At 41.2% G+C, this 22,658-nt stretch overlaps 1 protein-coding gene across 1 annotated transcript in view; it reads right to left on the bottom strand.

Annotated features, from left to right (window-relative positions):
• Positions 1 to 22,658, bottom strand: part of KCNH1 (potassium voltage-gated channel subfamily H member 1) — a 180,890-nt gene that overhangs the window by 92,199 nt on the left and 66,033 nt on the right. The gene's annotated exons all lie outside the window — the stretch shown is intronic.

Genomic DNA, 22,658 nt, shown 5'->3' with positions numbered 1-22,658 from the left:
GCAAGAGCTCGAGCCCTCAAAGGCAGACGGCTGCACAGCCCTTCTGACTTTGCTCAACACAGTTATGAAGCCAGCTGGTTCATCAGGATGGGTTTAAGAATAAACACGAGAGAGAAAAAACAGACAGTATTTCCAGGTGTGGAGAGAAGCAGATGAAAACACACAGGACTTGAGAAGATCCGCCTGCCGAAGCCCAAGACAGAACAGCAGGCTGGTGGCAGCCTCAGTGGTCACCTTTTGACGGCTTGCAGAGGCTGGGGCGGAAGCTCTTCCAGCCAATCCAGCCCTGAAGGAAAGGGAAGGACTGGAAGCCTCAAGTGGAGTTTTCCTATGTTGTGAATCAGGTCAGTGATATGTGAGAGGCCGGCTGTAGAGGGAGACGAACAGTCAGATGGCAGATGCACTGATAACCACCAGTAAGTGCTCTGGCTTGCTGAGGAAGTTCTTCCTCTTTATCATTTCCTATCCCCCAAAACAGGCACCAAATTGTCCGTATTATATCTCTTCCACTCAAGATGAAAATAAATAATTGAGAAGGGAAATTTTAAAAAATAAAAAAATATTTTGCCTTATCTAAATACACCTTTTTGCTGTTTATTTCCTCCCTCACCCCCTCTTAAAAAAAAAAAAAATTCCCTCATCCCATTAATTCCTTTGAGAATGCAGCTATTTATTCATGTCAGTGTTACAGGCAGATATCCTTAAGCCAACTAAAATGCTTTAAGGTTTTATGACCAAAAAAAACCTTTGATAATGTGCAAAAGAAACTTACAGAACTGTCTTTTCCCTTATCACCAAGAGATGTAATTTAAATTTAGACTTACTCAAGGCCTTTACACTCCTGATGCTCTATAGAATTCCCTCTTGATGCTGTATAACTTCTTTTCTTTTTATGAGTTCCTGTAGAGACCAGCTGTCCCCCTTTCTAACTACCGCTCTGTATGGACAGGTATAAAAATATATATAAAAATGTGGAAACTCAGTTTAAAAAGAAGTGGAGAGTACGAATAGGGATACAGTGACCAGAAATGTATAGATTATTTCTCTGTTTAAACTTAACTTGTGCCTGAGCTAAACGATACCGGGAATTCTGATGCAATGAGTACTGAAGAATGAAGAAATGCTTTAAAAAAAAGATTTACTATAAATGCTCCTTAAACCATGAGTATTTTGTATTTGAACAGCATTACCTTTCCCTAACTATGTCCTGTTTTGCTCTCTGTTATGCAGATGCAAACACAACCCTACAATATTGCTGCCTTAGGCCCTACTTACATGGACTTTTACCAGGTTCCCTAACAGAACATGAACCCAGGGCCTCCAAAACTGCAAAGTCCCACCGGTAGAACATTGCAGCAGCACAAGGCATCCACAAACGTTGTTCTTCTGCCAGCCAGTATAGCGCTGAAAATAGGTGACAGTTTAGGAAGAGGGTCCCAAGCAAATTCTTATCTGCAGATTTCTGGGCAACCATACTTGTGTGCATACAACTATCTCTTGCTCTCTGGCGAACAGTGAGACCTGAGGGTACAGTATCTTGGGATGTATAGCTCTATGCCAGAAAAGGTAAAATGCAGTCCCTACTCTGTCCCAGCTACATGAAGCCTAAAGAAAAAACAGAAATTTGGTTCTTCACTTTGATTATTATGAGGCGAGCAGTCCTAGAGCAATTTCCACTGCAAATTGCAGCTACTATGCTCCACTATGACAATTATTTTGGCAAGAAAAATTATTCCTGCCTACATGAATTTTTTATTTTTTAAAAAATCCCCAAATTTACAATCCTTAATTTATCATTAGCTAACCCCTTTATTACTATTAAAGACACATTAAAACCAACAATTTTTGCAGCCTAATATTGGGTAGACACTTCAGCATATTAAACATTGACCTCTTCTGCACAGAAATAGCTTGCTGTGTGCCTTTCCTTCTTTTCAAAGGAATAATGAAATGAACCCACTGCAGTACACTGCAGGCCAAGAAAGATTTCAGAAACACACACTCTACTACAGGAAGACAGTTGGGCAATTTATGACAGAGCACAATCTCCAACATCTCCTCTCCATGAATGTCAAGATCCCTCAGAAAAGATAGAGCCCCTCACCCTTACATTAATATTCTTTTCTGACAACAGATAAAGAAAAACACATTGTCCCCAACAATGTGGCCACCCATTTACAATGCAGTCTGTGTCACCCCATTTAAACCAGTGTTTAAATAACGTCAAAGATAAAAGCATAGTAATTTCAATAGCCAATTACCCGCACAAGTGAATCATGAAGGTCAGACACAGGTTGGAAAGGTCACCAAATCATCTGCTACTTTTAATGATGTAACAAATAAGAATAGAGACATAAATACAAGTCAGTGCAGGTCTCAGCTACCACAGTAAAAGATCTGGGATCTCATTTTAGAATTATAAGAGGAAAAATTTCTATCTGTAAGAATGAGAGGTTTGCAATTACCCCAATTACAGATGTAAGTGCTGCATGCGGTTCCTGAGATGAATCATCAGATTGATGATGATTTGTTCAAACTGCACTCGTTCTAAGCCCTTGCATACAAAATGTGTGCATAAAACCTATACAGCAACAAGTAAGACCAACATCAACTAGTGAACAACTTCTTACATCTTGCCCCCAAGACTTGCAGTGCTTTCTAAAACAGAACTGCCTCCATTTTCACTTTCTGGAAAGCTGATCCAGAAAGTCTGTCTGCCTGCATGTAAATTCCACTTAACAATTAAAAAACCAAAACAAACGCCTTTTACATACTTAAGGAGCAGCCTGTGCTAATCTAAATACCATTCAAAAAGCAAGCACCTGGATTTACAGACAGTAGATGATTTAAATGTATAACTGCACTTTTGTTTCACTAACAAGTTCCTAGTTCACAACAAATTATTGAGTTCGTAGATGGCTAAGAGAAAGCACAGCCTTGAAAACCTGTTGCACTATATCACTTCTCACTGAAGACGAAACATAACCATAAATTAACCACAAAAATTGCATGCTTCAAAGGCATTTTTCAGATAACACGTTGTGAGGTCACACAAAATTAACATTGATCAGATAAAAAGAAAAGCAGAAATTAATAATTGTATGGATTATAACACAATTATATGAGAAAAACACATTGTTTTTAAATGTGCAATTAGAACAATGTAAGAGCTTATAATTGCTTGAGATTAGGGGTCTTGATTAGTGATAATTATGCCTACTTATGGGTAGACAGCATGCAGTTAAAAGAAAAACACTGAACTGTTAATTACAGTCTTCAACCAAATACCAAACTGAACAAGGTATCTATCAATGAATTTACAGCACTAGTTTAGATAGAATTGTTATTTGTAGTCTTGCAACTTGAAACTAAAGCATCTAAAGCAAGATTTACTTATCAAGTATCTATATAACCTTCTAGAATAGTACAGAATTAAATAGGTTGCCCCATTTTCTATCAAGACAGATGAAGAGCTGCTTAATTTGCTACTTCTTAGGAAGTGTTGTATATTATAAAGTTTCCTATTTCTAATCTTTTCTCTACCTTTTATTTTTATTAATACAATGTATAGAGATATCATTTCATTTAGCTAGTAAAGAATAAATGGAAACAACTTAGCCATAACCTGATAGGTCAATTAATATTATGCACTTTATGAATTTTCACAATATATTTACATAACATTTTCACGTGGTATAAAACAAATTACAATTGCTACTATCTTCTTAGCATGTACATCAATTCCTGAATTTCACAACTTGGGGAAAAAGACATTTTTTGAAGTGAAAGTAAATTCCCAGAGCAGCTGTCCCCCATGCTGTTCCAGCGACTGCTAGATCCTGCTCTTCCCACAGCTCTCTATTCTCCCAGACTGAACCAATACACTGCTCCACCTCCCTCCTCTTTCACTCCACCAGCTTGTAATTTGCACCTCAGCTTAGATACCCCACAAGCAAAAGCAAGGCAGTAGCAATGGCAAAGATCAAAGAACTGGCACACTACTATCAATTGAGCAAGTCTAAAAATCAATTCAATGGCAAACAGCAAAGAAGAAAGCCTGAATAGGCCTTAAGGGACATGAACATCAAGTTACGTGGCAGAACCACTTGAATTCTAGGATGAAAGATGAGAAACCAATGGCAAATTTTGCTAAACTCTTGGTCAAATCCTACCGCAAATCTTCTCACACTCATCATCACATTTGCTGAAATCGTCCTGTGACAACAGACAGGACATAGAAGGACCACACCAGGCTCCAGCTACAATGAAAATGTCTCCCCTGCAGAAGGATAGGCCACCAATGAGGACACAGTTGATAAGGGCTAAACAACAGCACATCAGAGACATGATTTTTTTTTTTCCTCTTCCCATCACCAGAAAAACCAGGAACTGCAATGAAATGAAAGTCAGAGACATAAACAAAGGAACAGCTGGTCTAAGAAGCCACTTAAGCAACTACCAAGGACTAGAGTAGTAGAAACATCTGTGCACCTTAAAATAGGCTGTCTGCAGTATGTAAGGGCAGAAAGGGAAGAGTTAAGAACAGCTATAGAACAAACACCACAAACAGCTCCCACTGCTTCTCTCCTCACACCCTTTCCTAGCTCTACAAAATAAAAGCAGACTGCTACTACAGCAGCACAGACCCACAAGCAAATAACCTCCTGTTATTTCAGGGACTTGAAACCACTTACATTTTGCCACTTTAAAGCTTAATGTGGAAGAAGAGAGATAAGTGTTGGTAAAACACCAAACCTTCCAAAGATGTTGAACTCCAGCATCCCTCAGGATGCTTCAAAACTGAAGTTTTTTTATTTTGATTTGATCTGGTAGCACCCACACAGCTGGTAGCAGCAATCGCAGGTGTTTGGCTCCCAAGAATTTCACAAGCCTGGGCATTGTGGGCAGCACAAATCTCTAACCATTTTTGCTTATGCCTTCAGCATGTTTGGGCTGAGATAAACAGCATAGGAAAACACACAGACCAAAACTGATCAGAGGAGCAATCAGAGCCGAAGTGAATAAAAGCCAATAAAACAAGCTTCAGCATCAGCCCTGCAAGAAAGCTCCTCGTTGCAAAATTAAGGAAGAGTCTGGTTGTACATTACATTTGTGCTGTAAAGGGAAGCCAACAGAAAATGACACATGCATGACACTGAAAGGAATTAAGAACATCCTGGATACAGAGAGACTTCAGGCTGGTAGAGTTTGAAATCCCTAACCACGAGCTTCTCTCACCTTCAGGAAAACAGGGCTGCACGTTCATATTCTATAAACAAACAGCACTTGCAGACCAATGAGTGCACATGACTCTTCTCACTTAAATTATCTGAAGGCATCAGTATTTCTGTACCTCCACTGACTGGTTAGACACAAAGAGGCAACATCATTTTACATCCAAAGGTACATCATAAACCAGATATGAAGATACATGTTTTGCATCAACTTACAGGTAAATTCTTAAACCTGCCAGATAGCCATGACTAACTGCAAACACAGTAATGCTTAGTAATTCATTGAAATTAAGGCCTTAACCCTCGATATCAAAGACTTTCAAAGAACCATTACAGTTCAATCAGTGAGTCCACGGAAAGCTCCTTGTGGAATCAAATTTTGTTTCAGTCAAAATACAACAATATGGGAAAGCAAGAGCAACAGGCAAGAAGATTTGCAAGGGGAAACGTCAGCATGATTACTCAAAGGTAAGACCGGAGAAAAAGGAAGATAATTCCACAGAAATGGCGCTTTCCGGTTACCTCTCCATGTTTCATCCCCCACAAGATAGGTTCATCTCTAATAAGGTAAGACAGAATGGCCAGGAAACATACTGATTTTCACAACTAGTTAAAACAACTAAAATTCCTGTAAAGGAACAAGATATTTATCAGAACATTTTCAGGAGGGTCATAAAGGGTTTTAAATGTGGAGCAGGATCTTGATGATGCTCTATGTTTTAAGCATGTGTACTTCAGTGAATGCTAAGCCTTGTTCTAGCGTAAGCCAATTTGATTATCAAGAGGAAACTAACTGTACAAACAGATTACAGCTGCAAAAGCCATCTGTATTCCAAACATACAAGGCCAGACTCACCAGTAAGACACTTATCAACAGGGGATGACTTCAGGTCAATGTATTCACCAGTGGGTTTTACCATGATAAGAATTATTAAAATGGCAAAATCTGATTAAATCCTCTGCAATGTGCAAGAAAGCACACTATTTTACTGTTTTGTAGAATTTTATGGACAATAAAATTTAAATTGTCTAGAAAATTGAAATGGATTTCCATTTCATTTCCCAGCACTAATGAACAGATCACCATTTAAATGACGACTGAGCCATTTAAGGGCATCATTTTTCTTCTACAATTTATACAGAGAAATGCATGGCCATTTTCAATTACTTAGTTAAAATTAAATCTCCAGATACTGCTTCTAGGTTTTTACTGACTTGCACCAATATGAAGGCTTTTACTTTGAAAGCTGTTTTTTTAATCTACCCTCAACTTATCTGAAATGGTTACTCCCAATTAGAAGCAAACTCTCATTTTTTAAAAATCTATTACTGAAATAGAGCTACACATAAAAAAAACAGCTAGGAAAAGATTCAAGAAAGGAGTGCAAAAAAATGAAAAGTTGTTATCTTTTCATGTGAAACTGCTTACATACAAACTTTTTATATTTCCTCTGTCTACCCTATTTCCTCTATGATTTGTATGATGTTTTCCACAAAGCCTTGCAGGAAGGAAATCTAGAGAGGCTCGAGGACATCATCTTTTACTCAAACTTTCTGGCCCTTTCCCTATAATACTGCCACACATTCTCCTGGGCTTTGTACTGCTGACTCAGGCCCATTCCTCTTGGCAATTCCTGAGCCTGATTTTGCAATAACCTACCTGTGGCCTTTGAGAGTTCAGAACTGGATCTGAATTTTCTACACCAAAGCCATTATCCAGCACTTACGCATACTGAATTCTAGACTGCACTTCCCCCCATTGTTGATGCAACACAAAAGTTTGATGGCTGAAGTCACTTGCTGACAACTGCCCAAGCAGCATTCTCCAGTGTGATGACTTTTGGTCATTGCTCCAGACCTCATTTAATTAAGGTATCTTACATTCGAGTGAGATATTTAGAGTAATCCTTTGTTCCCAATGATAAATGGATTCAGGTAGATTCCTCTACTCCTACCAGAACGCCTGTCTGGAAAGTTGGTAGTTGGCTGCATTTCTTGCCAAGTATGTTCAGATCTGAATCCACCAGTGAGACTACAAGGAGGAAGGACCTAAGGCGTCCCCTGAGGCTGCAGTGATCTCACTTCTCATTAGGCTTAAAACCTCAGCTCAGCAGTGCCCCCCGTCCTGTCTGATTCCTTCAAATCTCTCCCCACACAGCTATGCACTTAAACATAGGCTTTAAACACTACTCCATAGGTGTGAGCATGTCTGCCTGTGATTAAAGTTAAGGACACAGTTAGGAGAAATACTGAGACAAAGCAGCTCTCTTCGACCACTAACTATCATTCACTGACTTACAAAAGCTTTTGCTGTCCATGTAGCAAGTACATCACAGTCTTTTTTTAGGCTTTGCCTTCTCTGAGAACAAAATAAAAGGTAAAAATTTAATGCCTAAAAATTATCCCAATATAAAAGCAGGGTGGGATGAAGGTAGTTCGGTTTCATCATGAAGTGAACCAGGGGTGGGTGGTAGAGTGCTGGTCTCACCCAGCCAGCTGATGTAAAAATTGCACATCCCTTATCCCACAGATTCCAGAGAGAAGTAACTTCTCTGGATTGACTGCATCATCCCCAAACCAAAAACTAGTTAAGCAAAACCCTTAAAACAACAGAAAGTGTGTAATTGAGTCAGAGCCTGGGTCTCCTGTAGCTTACCTGGCTTACACTCACTAGCACCCTTCAAGCTGACTTTTCTCCAAGCAGTCACACTGCAAACCAACCAGTGATGGAGACACTGGCTGCACAGAGAGGTTGTGTTAATCACCGAGGAGCTGTCAAGCCTGTTCAGTTGACAGGCCAGGCAGCTAGGGTTAAGAGCATGGCTGCACCTGACGGGATGAATGGATACCAGAGTTAAGGACAACAATTAATTCTCAGTTCAGATTGACTTTGCTGGGAAATGAAGCCCCTAAAGCTATTGCACTTAACTGGACTGTGCTGTACTTGGCTGCTTTGCTTCTCCACAGCTCAGTCTGAAGTTTCTGATGCAATAACCTTGGTAAGCCAGGCTCCCAGCATGTTGTTACTTCAACAACCACAGAATGACTGCAAGATGCTCTTCAGCCAACACTGAATGACCTGCCAATCCTGTCTTGCACATGCACATCTTTTACTTCTGGGTGCAACAAGTACAAACAAGTTATGTGACTATATGCCATACAGGGTTTTCAAATGCTTCCCAAACAAACCTAAAGACAAACTGGTCCAAAAGCTTCCCTTTTCTGCTGTCATTAAACAGTTACAAATATTTAATGGTGTTTAACACAAATCAGAATACTGAAGTTTTTTATTAAGTTGAGTAAACCAATGAGGTCTGAGATAAAGATGACATTCACAGACGAAGACTAATTTGAGGCAGTTAAAGAGTAACTGTCACTGGAATGACAAGGTCTGAGTCATGCTCCTCCCACACACCAATCACAGATATGCTTGCAGACCAAAATCTATAGGTGCATACAGTATGTAAAGGAATGTGAAATGGGAAAAGCTCATAAAACAGTGGCTTCTCTAGAGGGCCTGCTTTACTGATGAGTGAAAAGACAGGTTAGTGAAGATGCATATGGCTTATCAAAAAAATAACCAAAACAACTGTTTGGGTTTTTAATGAGAAACCATGGATGACTGCATGTGAGAAGAATACTTTTCTCTGTAGTGGTGAAGAGAGTTACAGACTAACTTTCAGAAATGGGTAATCGTTACTGTTCCTTTGGCTCCAAACTTGAAGATGCTTGTCTTCCAGGCTGACTCTGCTGTTTTATTAGAACTCAGCAGGACTAAAAGCAACAGTAAAGGTAAGCATGCATACAGCTGGGAGTTCCACACCTAACTTCTAAAAAAGATACATCATTATATTAAGGGGTAGATGTCATTACATAAGAGACACTGCCTGATTTCTTTTTAAAGTAAACATTACAAAGAAATCATTTGACATTTAAAAAATGTCAGGTAGCTGCGTTTTGTGCTTTGGTGAGTTTGTTAGCAAGCCAGCACAAAATGCAAATAAATTTGCACATATACAAACTTGTACAGTCAGAAGTAATGATGTAGTAATAAGCCACTGGGACCTTTTTAGAGAACTATACCACTTGTGCAGCGCCTGAACCCGTGAGGCACACAAGAATGGCATTTGCAGATGGTAATAAGCTGAAGCTGGCCAACAGAAAGTACAGAGGACTCTCAAAGGCAATGAAATAACTCTGTCAATAATTTGCAGCTACAAGCCTCATCCAGTAGTTAGGGGCACAAAGCTTTTCCTTGCTTAGGGAAGAACGATTTAGGGAAGACTGCAACCATACTCCCTTGCAATCAGTGTACATCTGGGATACAGCAGGACTGCATTTCAAATCTCAGCGCAAGAGTAGAGACCTAAACTCAGGTCTCCCATTTTCCTTCACCTGAAGGTTACTGGGTATTTTGAGAGAAAGAGAAAGGAGAAGAAAAGAGGTTTTACTGTTAGACCTGTTCCAGTCTCCATAAATACAGCAGGGATATGTACCCAACATTTCCATATCCTTGGGGCCTTTTAACCATGAAGTAATTGATTAGAATGGGAGAGGCAGATATCTCTGGCCGTAAACACAGACCTGTCTGCTCTCACCTCTCCACAAACTAATGCATTTTCTGGCAGGCATGCTTTGGGAAGCTTTACTTGACCAGCCCCAGCAGGTGGACAACACCTACTACTACCCTAGCAATCCTAAAAGATCATAGGAAAAACATAATTTCTAATATTGTTTTAAGTGATTTCCCATGTGTGCAACAACAAAGTCTTAGGAACCACAGGAATATAAGGTGACTGTAGCAATTGGTAAAAGTAGCCAGAATCTCAGTTTCAGTTAGCCCTAGTAGTCATCATCTGTTCATCACTGTGATACAGGGCACATAATATGAGAACAATGGCTCCTCCTGAACTTAAATCCTGATCTTTGGATTCCAAAATGAAAAGTCCTGACAGCGCAGATCCCCACTCTCTGCTGACACAACACTGGATCTACCCTAATCCTGCAGCAGTCCCAAAGCAGTCATTAAGGAAGCATTCCCTGATAATTCTTTCAGATGAGGGATTGCTTTCACAACATCAGAGGATTTCTAGAAGAGTTTTTGCAGTTATCACAAGTCTTTCCCTTGTGTAAGCACTGAAGAACTTGCCTTCTGTAATTCTCTGCCACATATATTATCACCTAAGTAGCATCTACCAGATCTTCTTAAATTCTACCTTCCCACTGATGGAGGCAACAAGAAGATCTTAGAGCTCATACAGTAACTGGAGACTAACAGTAGGAGTTGGGCAAACAATTGTCGTAAATATATTCCATGTCATTCACAAGCATTGAAGTTATCAAATTATAAAGAAGTGAAAATGCAGGAACTCATTTTAGCACTTAACAAATTGTGGTAATAACCTGCATGCTCACCTTTTAAAAGCTATGTGAAGTGAAGAACCGTTTGTAAGCTGTGTGTGCTACCATGAATTTTCATTTACCAGTCTTAGGAACAAGGCAAGGATAGAATGCTTCTCAACAGCTCAAATTTTTTATATTATATAGCTACTACTAGCTGAAAGATATTAATGATTCTTGACAGAATACTTATCTTTGATCTGTTGCTGTAATCAATCAGCACACGAGCACCAGGCTATTAAAATATTTTTCTGTCAAGCTCACTTGACATGCTTTGACTGGTGCACAGCCACAGTGCTGGTTTGGGTTTTTTTTTATGTTTTTGGTTTGTTGTTTTGTTCATTTGGTTTGGGGGTGTGTGTGTGTGTTTGTTTTGTTTTTTTTTTTAATAACAGAGTCTACCTGCAAACCACACAGCTAGATTTTCTGGGTAAGCACCTCTTGAAGCTGTCCCTAAATATCACTCCTGATGTTGAGCATTCAGGATCCGGTAACCATGGTTTCAGCTCCCTCTGACAAATGTCCCTCTGATGGATAACCACCTATTCTGCCTTCCTCCATCTACACATGCGCACACACACACTCTTCTTTAAACCATTTCCCCTTGTCAAATTCTTGTCATCTACCTGGCCCAAAATTACTCTTCATGCTTCCTTCCAGAAGTTCTGCCCTCCTGTTTTCTCTCACCTCTTCCAATTTTCTATTCAATACTCTGTCTTCCTCCAGCCTTTCAGAAACCTGTCATGGGAGCAGTGATTTAGCAGTCTCTCTGCATCACACAGCCTGCAAAATTTAAATCAACCGCTTAGCAGACCCATCAAAGAGGCTGCCAGACCTTCTTGGCCTCAATAGAGAACCCTAATGACTAGGAGGGAATCAAAGTTAAATTAGATGGTCAAGAGAACAGGGAGTCTTCACAGCTTGGAGGAGGGGAGGAAGGGGACGGACAGGGATGTAAACCTAAATAAGTAAGAGGGGGGATGGAGGAGCAGAAGGGGAAGGTAGGTGAGGTTAGGAACGTGGAACACAAAGCACCAGATGATAGCTGAACTGGTGAAAAATATAGAGAGAGTTTAAATGTCCAGTTTTCTGTACAGGCTTGCCTTTACTGAAACTAGCACCTCTGAATTAAAAAAGACACACTTCAGTAGCACTGCAGAGGGAGGGAATAGCTACACAGTGGTACGGTATGTGCAGAGCACTGAGTAAAAGGCATTCTGCAAGATGTGAAGAGTTAGAGAGGCGAGGCAGGCAAAGCAGCGACACGGAGCAGTTTGCATAAGGTCACACAGGGGAGTGTGTGACAGAGCTGGGAACTCGACCCAAACCTGCCAGCCCAGGTCCTCTCCCTGCCCTGTGCACTAGCCCCCAGTGGCTCCCGCACTGTACCTGTGGCATTTTTCAGCACTGATGAGATAAGCAGCAAGGTTTTTTTCACCTTTTGCTTTGCCTTTTGCCTATCAGCTTATTTCCTCTGCAGGCCATAACATCCATTTTCTGTGTCCAGAACCTTCTGCAGTTTCTAGAGGCTAACAAGCACCAATTCTCTCTGAACATTTGGTAACCAGCTCCCAGGAGAAAACAGAAACACTGTCTCTGGGTGAATGTCCGTTTCTCCAGGAAAAAGAAATTGTACCAAAAGCCTGCTTAATGAAGAAACTGTTTGAGTTAAGACAACATTCACTAAGATCAACAAGTGAAATGCAGCAGTAGTAGGCTGAGCTGTGGCTAACAAGCACTCCTAAAAGCTTTGTTTGAAGAGTGTATCGGCATTGTGGCTGCAATGCAAGACACTTTAGACTGTGCAAGTCAGACCATAGAAACACAGTGCTTGTAATAACAAATAGTACGGTGAGAATGTTGTCTTTGCTAGAGGCTAATGAAAATAAATTGCTCATTTTTTATATCTTAAAGCAAATACTCTGTTATTTTTATTTCCTTTTCTCCATTTTTTCAATGCTGAAAGCTTAGGCAATAAGCCAGAAAGATGAAAGAATAAACACTTTAGAACAAGCCAAGGGGACTAGACAACAAATCCAGAGAGATTATCACAGAGGGCACTAAAGAGAACAAAAATGCTGGGTCCTAACAGTATCCTTCACACAAAGCCTAAGTAAACAGGTTGTCACCACCAGGGTGTGAAAGGGAGGGATAAAGTCCAGTGTGCTGCTCTGCAGACTGGCAGAGAAGAGCTTCAAGAGCTTCTGCACAGCCACAAAACTCTTCAGAGCATTTTCACTTGCCCAAATTCTTCTAATCACTGTGCCATCAGGGACAGCATCCATCCATCTAGAGATCACTGCTCCGCAGTTGGAAGGAGAGGAGATACTGGTTCTTCTGAGCATGCTGCCAACATCTTGAACCATTTTTCCTCCCCAGCTGTGTGGCTCTATTTTGCTAGGAGCCTTTCATATTTGACATTATTTTTCTACCACTGACAAGGTAGAGATGTGAAATCCTGAACAGTTCTAAATGTTACCCCATTCCATGCTTCATATTAGTGTGGTCTGAGAAGGGTACAGGAAGGAAGGAAATTGCTCGGTAAACCATTTTTGACTGGAATCACCATCAGGATTCCCAAACCAGAACACTCAGGACTGTGTTTTCATGTTTCTAATCAAAGTGCAGCAGGGAGAAAACACATATGTGTATCACTCAGAAAGCAGCAGATTCTTAAAGGAAGTCTTTTCATACTTCGCCCCACACATTAAGAATATGTTTCCCCTTCCAGATGATGACCACTGTGATCTGAAAATCTCCAGCAGTTAATGCCCAGTCCTGACTCCCTCTGCTGGTACTTGCATACAGTGTCCTCTACGTCAGCCTTAGAAAAGGAGCAATGTCCTTTAGTGTTTCCAACAGGAGTGTGATAGTGGGAATGTGTTGTCACAGCAGTTTAATGAAAAACTATAAATATTTTGTTAAGCGTTTAGAAAAATGCCTTGGAATCTTCCGAGTGTTCATTATCCGGGTTTTCTTCCTTCCTGTATTATACTACCCTTGTACTGTCTGATATACTTCCAGCTAAACTAAAGTCAGAACAGAATTAAGTTGTAATGAATATAAACCCTTTACTTGCCTCAATCCATGGTTTCATACTCCACACAAAAGGGACAACTGCTAATAAAAGTCTTTAAAAAAACAAAACACTTCCTCAACATTACAATAAGAGTGAAAGCACAGAGAAAGCTTTAAATACTAGAAGTTGCAAGTTGGAAGTGTGAGAGCTCATTAAAAGAAGCACTGCACAAGAATGCTCAAGGCAAATGCCATTCAAACTTTTTCTACTCTGAAGTTATTTAATCGTCACAGCAATCACAAGGGATAAGGCAACGTATAAAGGAATTGGCTTCTGTAGGCTTGCTGCTGTTCAGTCTTCTGGAAAGGTATTCACTGCAGAAGTGCCATCAATTTAAAATGCTTCTCAGTTCTGAAAAGCAATCTTTCTAACCTGAGGCTTGATACTTCAAGCTGCAGAGCATCTTCAGCTGAAACAAGCCAAACGACATGGGGCTTCTGAGTGCCCCAAAAGACCAGAACACCAAAATCAGAGCAAACTTAAGTATTCAGCAAGTAGAAATACTTGCTCTATACACCCCCCCCCCCAATTCCTTCTTTTTTGTGTGTCACCAATTCCAATAATCTACCATTAAGACAACATAGTTCCTGCACTAGTTCTTTCTGCTTATTCCCTGAGCGTTAAAAGCTAAGCTAGTGGGCAGCATCAGGAAAGTCTGTTTCCATATAATATACATTTGCATGGAACTGCCCAGTTTCCCTTTTCACAGCATTTACAGTCACATAAACCTTTCTGCACAGACTGGAGATGAAAACATGCTACAAAATCAGCATGGAAATTTTTATAGGCATATAAATTATTACATTTAAATTTTTATTTGATTTATATAATTATATATAAATTGCTACAAGGCTGTGGACAAACCAGTCCTAGGCCTGTGCTTAAGTACTCAAATTTAAAAGATCTGAGTTATTCTGAAAAAGGTGTAGCAGCATCAATGTTGCCATAGGACTCACTCCACCAGAGTTACAGTCCTTTCTGGCTGAAGTATCTGTTTCTTCATTGCTTTCTGTCAGCTAACAAACCATACGGAAGACCTACATTCCTCCTTGCTTTCAGGAAAGCCACAATGTACCCCAGCCTTCACAGCTGTATGTTCAACAAGTTGCTGTGAGGGGACACAAGTGTGGTTGGACTACAGGTGCTCAGCTGAGCTGAACCTAGCTGCCATCTCTGCTGTTCAGCTTCTAGGCACAAACCCTTTGCATTGGCTTTATGTGCAATGCATCTCATTTCTAAAACTAGTACCACGTCCCCATGTCCACACCTCCTGCTCCCTCTAAGTTACTGCCAGAGTACCCCTGATGAGAGCTACTCAGTTCAAGAAGAACTAACACAAACCACCAAGTCATTAAATGATACAGTCTGTCACCAGGCTCCCATTCAACAGCCCCATATTTGCAGTGTGTTTGAATTGCTGTTGCCTGGTCTATAAAGTCAGTCCAAGGGCTAGAGCTTTTGCACAGAGAAACAACTAGACAACACGATGAGTGGGAAAGGAAAGGAGTTTCTTCACCGACCAAGTCCTTCTCTCCCTCATAGGTACTTCAAGAGGAGCATCAGGCAGGTACCCCTTAGCTGACAAACACTGAACCACTACACTGACACTTCTGCAATGAGAATTAATAGCCACTGCAATATCTCCGTGCAGGAGATAAAGGAGAAGCAACCAGAACTGAAGAGTGCAAGATTTAATCAGTGAGTCTCTGCTATTATCTACTTCCAAGAAGTCAAAATGCTACATTTCTTTTCTACCCTGAAGTAAATTTTAAAAGTGCTTTCCACTGAAAATCCACAGGCTTACCGATTGCACCAGATCTCTACAGACTTTCTAAAGAGCAGAAACACCAAAATTCACCACTCATTTCAATATGGCTACCAAAGATGGGAATATCTCATAAAGCTCAGAAAGAGTACCTTCACTTTCCTATCATGCTATGCCACCGCTGGTTCTGCCAAAGCTGATTCTGGAGTTCATTGTAGCTCACCTCCCAAATCCTGCCCCTTTACAAGTCAACAGCTCTCCAAAACAAGCTGTGATGCAAACCAGCTAACTGTACTGGGGGGAGGAAATAATATATATATATATATATATTAATGCTACAGCAGCAAAGCCAGGCTTAAGTTTTTCTCTCAGGGTCTGTGCATCCAGCACAGCATCCATAAGCATAACACAAAGTGCACATGTGCACCAAAAGGCAAATTAGCGTAAACTGGTGCAAAAGACTCTCCCACCACCTTGGAGAAGAGTCACACTTTCAAGAGCTTCCAAAGAACAGCAGTATAGAAGTTGATCAATGACATTTAAAGTTTTACAATAGGGTTTTAATAAGAGAAAGTTTAAGATTAAGGGGAAAAAAGTCAGCACAGTGTTGGTGCTGACACACTTATGTCAGTATCACACACTCATGACTCAATTCTGCCAACCCAAACCAGCAGGTTTCAGAATGACCCCAACTGAGGGGGAGCCTGAAGGCAAATGATTAAACAGCTGCTGTCCAGGACAAGAGTTTAATTAATGTAATCAAACCCATAATTAGGTTAATTGCAGCACACAGACTTCACCAATCAACTCACAAATTGCCAGTCCCACATATCTAAAAATCAGTGCCTGAAATGAAGAGCACACAGCACTCTCCAGTATCACAGCAGGCTAGAGAGGAACACAGCAGAAGGGAATTTACTCCCCAAAAGAAGACACAAAGGAGGATGCTTTTAAGGATCTCAGCAAACAAAATAATGCAAAAACCTCCAACTTTAGACAGTACAAAACACACCAACAAGTCACACTTGGCTGGCAGACAGACTTGCTAACAAACACCTGTGCATAGCAACACAGCTTGGGCAAGGTCTATCATAGAACTGACTGTGCAGAAAACCATGTCTGTACTCTTTGAGGCAAGCTTACAAAGACGGAGGTACCAAAGATCAGCTTAGCTAACCCAGTAGGTACATACTGCCCAGTATTTAAAAGTTCAATCTGTCCCTCACCTACCACCCTTTCCCAGATGCTCCTGTTTCACACATGCCCTGGGCTCCAGGCAGCACCACTCCTCCACCAGATGCTACTGCTGCCACAGCTGGATGGCCAGCCCATGCTGCTTCTCCCAGTGGGTGCTTCCCCGTAGCACCCAGATGTGGTCAGCCTGCCAGGCTGGGCCACAGGCACTGGCAGCTAAAGGGTGCCTATATGTCTTAGCTTGTCCTCAGAGCAGTGGCTTTCAGGAGCTAAACATGCCCATCTTTTCCTGAGTCACACTGAAGTCAGGTATCTTCCTGTCGCTTCCATGATTCATTCTCCTGTGATTCATCCAGAGAAGGCAATACATATAATTTTTATGTCTATTCAGCACTTCCACTGACATTAAACTATGTATATGGCTAGCTCAGTAATTGCATAATCTTGTGTGTCTTTCAAGGTCAGCATTGTCCAATGGGTCACTATTAAAGATCCTTGTATTGTTGGTATCTTTCTTGAAAAAAGGCTTAGATTTTTTCTAAGAATTCTCCTCTACGAGTATTCTCTTGCTGCCAAATTTCAATTTCCAGCCCTGCTGTTCTTATGTATCTGCTCTGAAGATCAAAATCTTGCTTTGTTAAATGGACAAACACCACCCTTGCTCTCAGAAATGGCTGACCTTGATTATCTCAACTTGGAAATTGAAAGATTTAGAAAGTTAGGAACATGAGTCAAATGGAAAATAGAAGGAAAATGTGTAGACAACCCTAATTATAGATGTTGCTACATTTTGTTTCTAACACTACCATGATGGCAGCAGACAGATAATAGCAGTAAAATCAGAAATCGTAGGAAGGACTCAGAACACAAGCAATAACATAAAATACATCATCAGCCTGTGGAAGGCACAAAGCCATCAGTAAAAAAGCTCTTTGTTTTGGGGTTGAGATTTTTTCCCTTTCTAATGGGAAGACACTGGTCCAATCAAGCTGTTTTGAATTGATGATCATAGTTGTTATGCTCTGTTTACTTGTCTGATTGTAATTTTTGAAGTCCACAGTCTGAATTACAGCATACCCAGTGTATTCACTACGCAATGATACAACACAGAAAAGCACAGAGATCACGCAAGCAATACAGAAGCACAGCATGGTTTTGTTGTTGCACCGGTATCAGCACTAAGCTTATCAGCTGATACTGGGAAGGTGCAGTCATGTCTCTCACTAGAAAGACTGCATATCTGCAAGTTGCAGCTCCTTGCTGACAGGACCAGAAAAATCAGTATCAGCATTGAAAGTGCAGTTGTTTCCACAAATAACTAGGGGGTTTAAGGTGGCAGAATTAGCCTATGCTACTAGGCTTCTCTATTAAAGTTTTTCATTCACATTTTAACTTTTACAGTCCCATCTAGATTTTCTCTATTGAACATCCTGCTTAGGTGCCATTGACATCTAGGTATCTACATCGTTATCTTGAAAAATCATATACTCTTACGCCTGTCTTGCCTCCTGTTGTCCAAGGTCAGAGTTTTCCACTGGGTCACCAGTATAGATAGTTATAATTCTTAAGGCCAGGTTCATTGGTTTTTATAGGTGCTTAGTACTCATAGCTCTATTTTGCATCAGAAGCTTAGCAACATAAAGTCTGGTTTGCCATGTACCAAGTGGGGAAAATGAGAAGTTAAAGCACAAATGATCAAGTACCCATGAAAATATTGGTCAAAATAACATGCCAAGGGTTAACAGAAAAATGTTATGACAGCACATGAAATAGTCTCTAATTCTGTCAACAGGCAATTTTCTGTTTGACCATTCAAAACTGACATAATTTGAAAATCTGCCCCAATAACATTTCATGAGGAAGAGTAAATCCATTTACATGCAGAGATTCTGAGTCAACCTGAGAAGAAATCCAACCCTTCAATGAAAGATATTTTGCCTTCCTATTTACTGCAAAAGCTCTCAAAACACTGGCAGCTCCTGCAGGGTCAGAGCCTTTGAAACTCCTCCTGGAACACTTCAGTAACAGCACCGCTGGAGTCAGCAGAGGAGAAATCTGTGCAAAAGTAAAATCTGATCCTTGGGGTAAACAAGTTTTGTGGATTGTGTGTTGATTATTTCCGTCAGCTGGCACATTTATATGCTGCCCTCTCTCTCCTAGAGGACCTGATCATTCAGAACTGGGGCACAGAAGAGCAGCTCGCTTTCCCTACCCACCCTGGACACAGGCTCAGCCCAGGCTCTGGAGGAAACTTGCTGTTTCTCAGCTATAATTACAGCAAGTGCTCTTCTTTTACTTTTGATGAATCTACAGCCTGTTGAACTGTGACAAGCAAGCAATCCTGCAGCATTTAAAATGACCTGCAATTAATGGGCATTTCAAACAGCAGGTCATTTTGGAAAGTAGCCCTGCTTTACAAGAATGCACTTGGTCCACCAGGCAACCGGCGACTGATGGCAAGATCCTCCAAAGCTGTTAAAACAGAAGTACTACTGTGTAGCTATCGAAAGACAAAGCTTTCCTGTTAGCAACTGGTGGGGAATTTGGCTGTGCGGCCTCAGGCAAACATTACTGAGTATCAACCATTTTGTGCATCGCTGCATAGAAAGTGGTACAGAACCAGATACTTTCCTCTTAAAAGTATAAAGCAGTACTCTCTGGCAGTATAGGGTTAGAGACAGCAATGGAGGAGGAAAGCAATGCTAGCAGCACTCATACATGCACAAATATAGCAGTCTCAGATTTAAGTTCTTTTTCCTCCACCCATATTGCTGCCTTCTGGGAAGCAGCTTCTTTCACTGCCCATTTACCCCAAATTAATGAAACTCTTCAGCCACCTCCAGTGCTACTTTAAAGCCTGGGCCTACAGACCCTGGCTCCAACACCTCCCAAGCCCTACAAGGCCAGTACACTATGTTTGCATATTGTATGGGATATCTGCCAACACCCAACATCAAAAGCTTACAGAAAACAGCATTTCTCATTCATGTGCAGCTGCCAAATGCTTTCCCAGATTCCCTCCCCACTGCTCTCCACTTCTGACACTATCTCATATTAAATCTCTGCTGAAGAGAACACAGTCATGATGTGGCTTACAGTACAGCTGTAGGAAGGAAAATGCATAGCTACTACTGTGAGGACAGTATTTATGTCATAAACAGATTTACCCATGTCTGTGCAGAGAGTGCTAGGCTAGAAAGTTAGTTTTGTTCCTCATCAGTTCTACCACAGCTACTCCCCCCAGTGCATCAGAAGACAAGCTTCATCGCAGACTGCTGTCCTTCCCAACTGAAGGCGAACAACTTGAGAAATGTGGTTGCCCTCAGGGTCTCGTCTCTTCCCTGCTTTTCTGACCCAATGTTTCACTGGCCACTGAACTACTGAACTGCCCTTTTCATGGCGCTGTGAACCCTTGCAATCGTCCCAGTACTCCATGTACTGAACCATTCATACCTTTCTGCTACGGTTGTCTGCTGCATCATATTTTCCATTTCAGCCCAAAGTGGTAATGACTCAGAACATTTTCTTCTGTCTGGCTGCCCAATGATACAACACAATGGTCCCATAAAACAGTAGTGTCCCCTCCAGTCTTGTGTATTATTGAAGTCTGTGTATGAATAAAAAAGAACTCCATTCTGGATCTGAACTACACCCTCATGAAGGGAGATTTCTTTTACATGATCAGAATCTCATACACTTTGCACAGTACAATAATCAAACCTGATAAAATCAGTACAGTCAACTGGCCATACTTACCAGCATGCACTTCTCCTCACATAAATAAGTATTTCAAATTCCCTTTTCAAGTCTTTGTCTGCTTCAAAGCATCATGCTTCAAACCATGCTCTTTCAGCCGCAAAGACTGAAGAAGAGAAATATTGCCCATCTGTTGGACTACAGGTCTGTAACTAGTACAAGGAAACAACCATCTTAAACATGCACCATATAAGATTCTGTGTATTTTGGGAAGCAGTCAAAAAAGAAGTTTAAGAGTTTGGAAAGGAAAGAGAAGAAACCTTAGTTTCAACTTCGGGTTCTATTTCTCTCTCTCAAAGCCTGCTCCCCCTTTTGTCCACCCACACACACCCCAGCATGAAAGCAAAAGAAGCAAGGGAAACTCAGTAACTACATGCTTCCATCTCACACCTATCAGTGCATTTACTAACAGACCAGCAGGGGTCCCAAAAACCAGATGGTCAGCTGTACTGCCCTGAACGGACAACCTTCTGATGCCATCACTGGAAAACAGGAGCATCCATCCACTTGGCAGCTCCAAGCCATACCCCAGAAGATCCTTGGCAGTGTCACACAGATCTCTGCCTCGCAGGTACTGCTTTTCCCATGGTTCTAAACACAAGTGGAGAAGCTTTGATTGACTTGTCTGTTGTAGTTTTCACAAGGAGTGTGCTGTCTTCTCTTATACCAGCAAGAAAAAAAGAAAATTCTGACCCACCTGCCTCTCCCTTTTTCCTGTTTTTCCAAAAGACTGCCCTCATGGTCAGACAGCATATTCCAGTGCCATTCCCAGCCTGTACTGGGGACACAGTATGCTCTGGTATCTCTCGGAAACACCTACAACAATGCAGGCAGCATGGGGAACAAACAGGAGGAGCTAGGAAGACTATGGACAGTTACAGGGAGATGACCTCATTGGGATCACGGAGGCATGGTCAGATGGTTCACACAACCGAAGCCCTGCAATGAATGGACACAGGCTCTTCAGGAAGGGCAGGCAAGGACAGCGAGGAAGGGGACTTGCCCTTTATTTGAGAGAGCAGCTGGATGCATGGAACTCTGCCTGGGGATGGGTCAGGAGCCAGTCGAGAACTTATGGGTCATGATTAGTGGGTACACCAACACAGGTGCCATTGTAGTGGGTATCTGTAATAACACCTATTTGCATTTTAGCAGAACTTCAAGCTCAAGTTCTCACACAGCTTCCTGTCACTAAGTTTGCTATATACATGAAGGTTCAAAGCAGTATTAGACATTATTTTCTCCACATGAGCAGATCAGAACAGCATAATAGGCCAAAGGTGGCACATAGCTAGGTCTTCTCCTCCTTTTAGCTGCCCACAGTCAGTGTGGCACCTACATGACACAGTGGTTTGCTCAAAGTAATTTGCCTATTTGGTAATTCCTCTATGATTTTCACAGGAGGTTGCTAACTTTGTGTAGAATAAGGCTCCCTTCCAGAAAAGTGCTCATTTTCCCCTCCCACATTCTGTAGCTGTCACCTCATTATTAACCTGCAGTCAACTTACTTGCAAGGAGTGCAAGAAAGCCAGTTCCTAGAAATTTTAGTTTTGGCATACTTAGTTCCTGATAAACTTGATTTTATAATTTTCCCAGTCATGTGAAGAAAGGCTTTTATGAAGAAAGAATAAGCAGAATCAAAAATATTCAAAACAAAAGTGAATCAAGAAATCAAAGCCTATTTGGATCTTTGCAATACAGGAAATCACCTTCCTTCCCCTCCCTCTGCATTTAAATGCACTGAACTGAATGACAAGCTTAAAGTCAAACAAATGTTTAAGGAATAAGAAGTTCAAGGAATTACTGCTTAGGGGCAGAACAAGGCAAGTTAAGTATCTTTTCCAGTTCCTTGTTTCTTATGAAATTCTCTCTGTGCAAAAAAAACCCAAACCAGGATGAAGCTGCTAGTGTGGGATGGCGAAGCTCAGAGCAGTGACAGGCCCAGAAATGAAGGTTTATGCAGGGAAGTGAGAGAAAAGTAGGAGGAAGGAACTGGTGGTCCATTATAGGAAAGAAAACAGGAAATAGGAGAATGGCCACATCAGATTTAAGGTGCACTTCTATGAACTATTCTCAGCGGATACTGGGTTGTTTCCAACAACACAAAATCATTGCAGAACCTGTGTGTTTGATGCAAAAGGACATGCACTGTCCAGAACCACACTTGCAAAGTGCCACAGTAGACCTGACCATTAGGAGGTAGAATTCCACTCATTTGCCCTCTGAGTAT

This window comes from Buteo buteo, chromosome 12 (genome assembly GCF_964188355.1).
Source record: "Buteo buteo chromosome 12, bButBut1.hap1.1, whole genome shotgun sequence".
Classification (NCBI taxonomy): domain Eukaryota; kingdom Metazoa; phylum Chordata; class Aves; order Accipitriformes; family Accipitridae; genus Buteo; species Buteo buteo.
The sequence above is the reverse complement of the archived record's forward strand: the minus strand, read 5'-3'. Positions and strand labels throughout refer to the sequence as shown.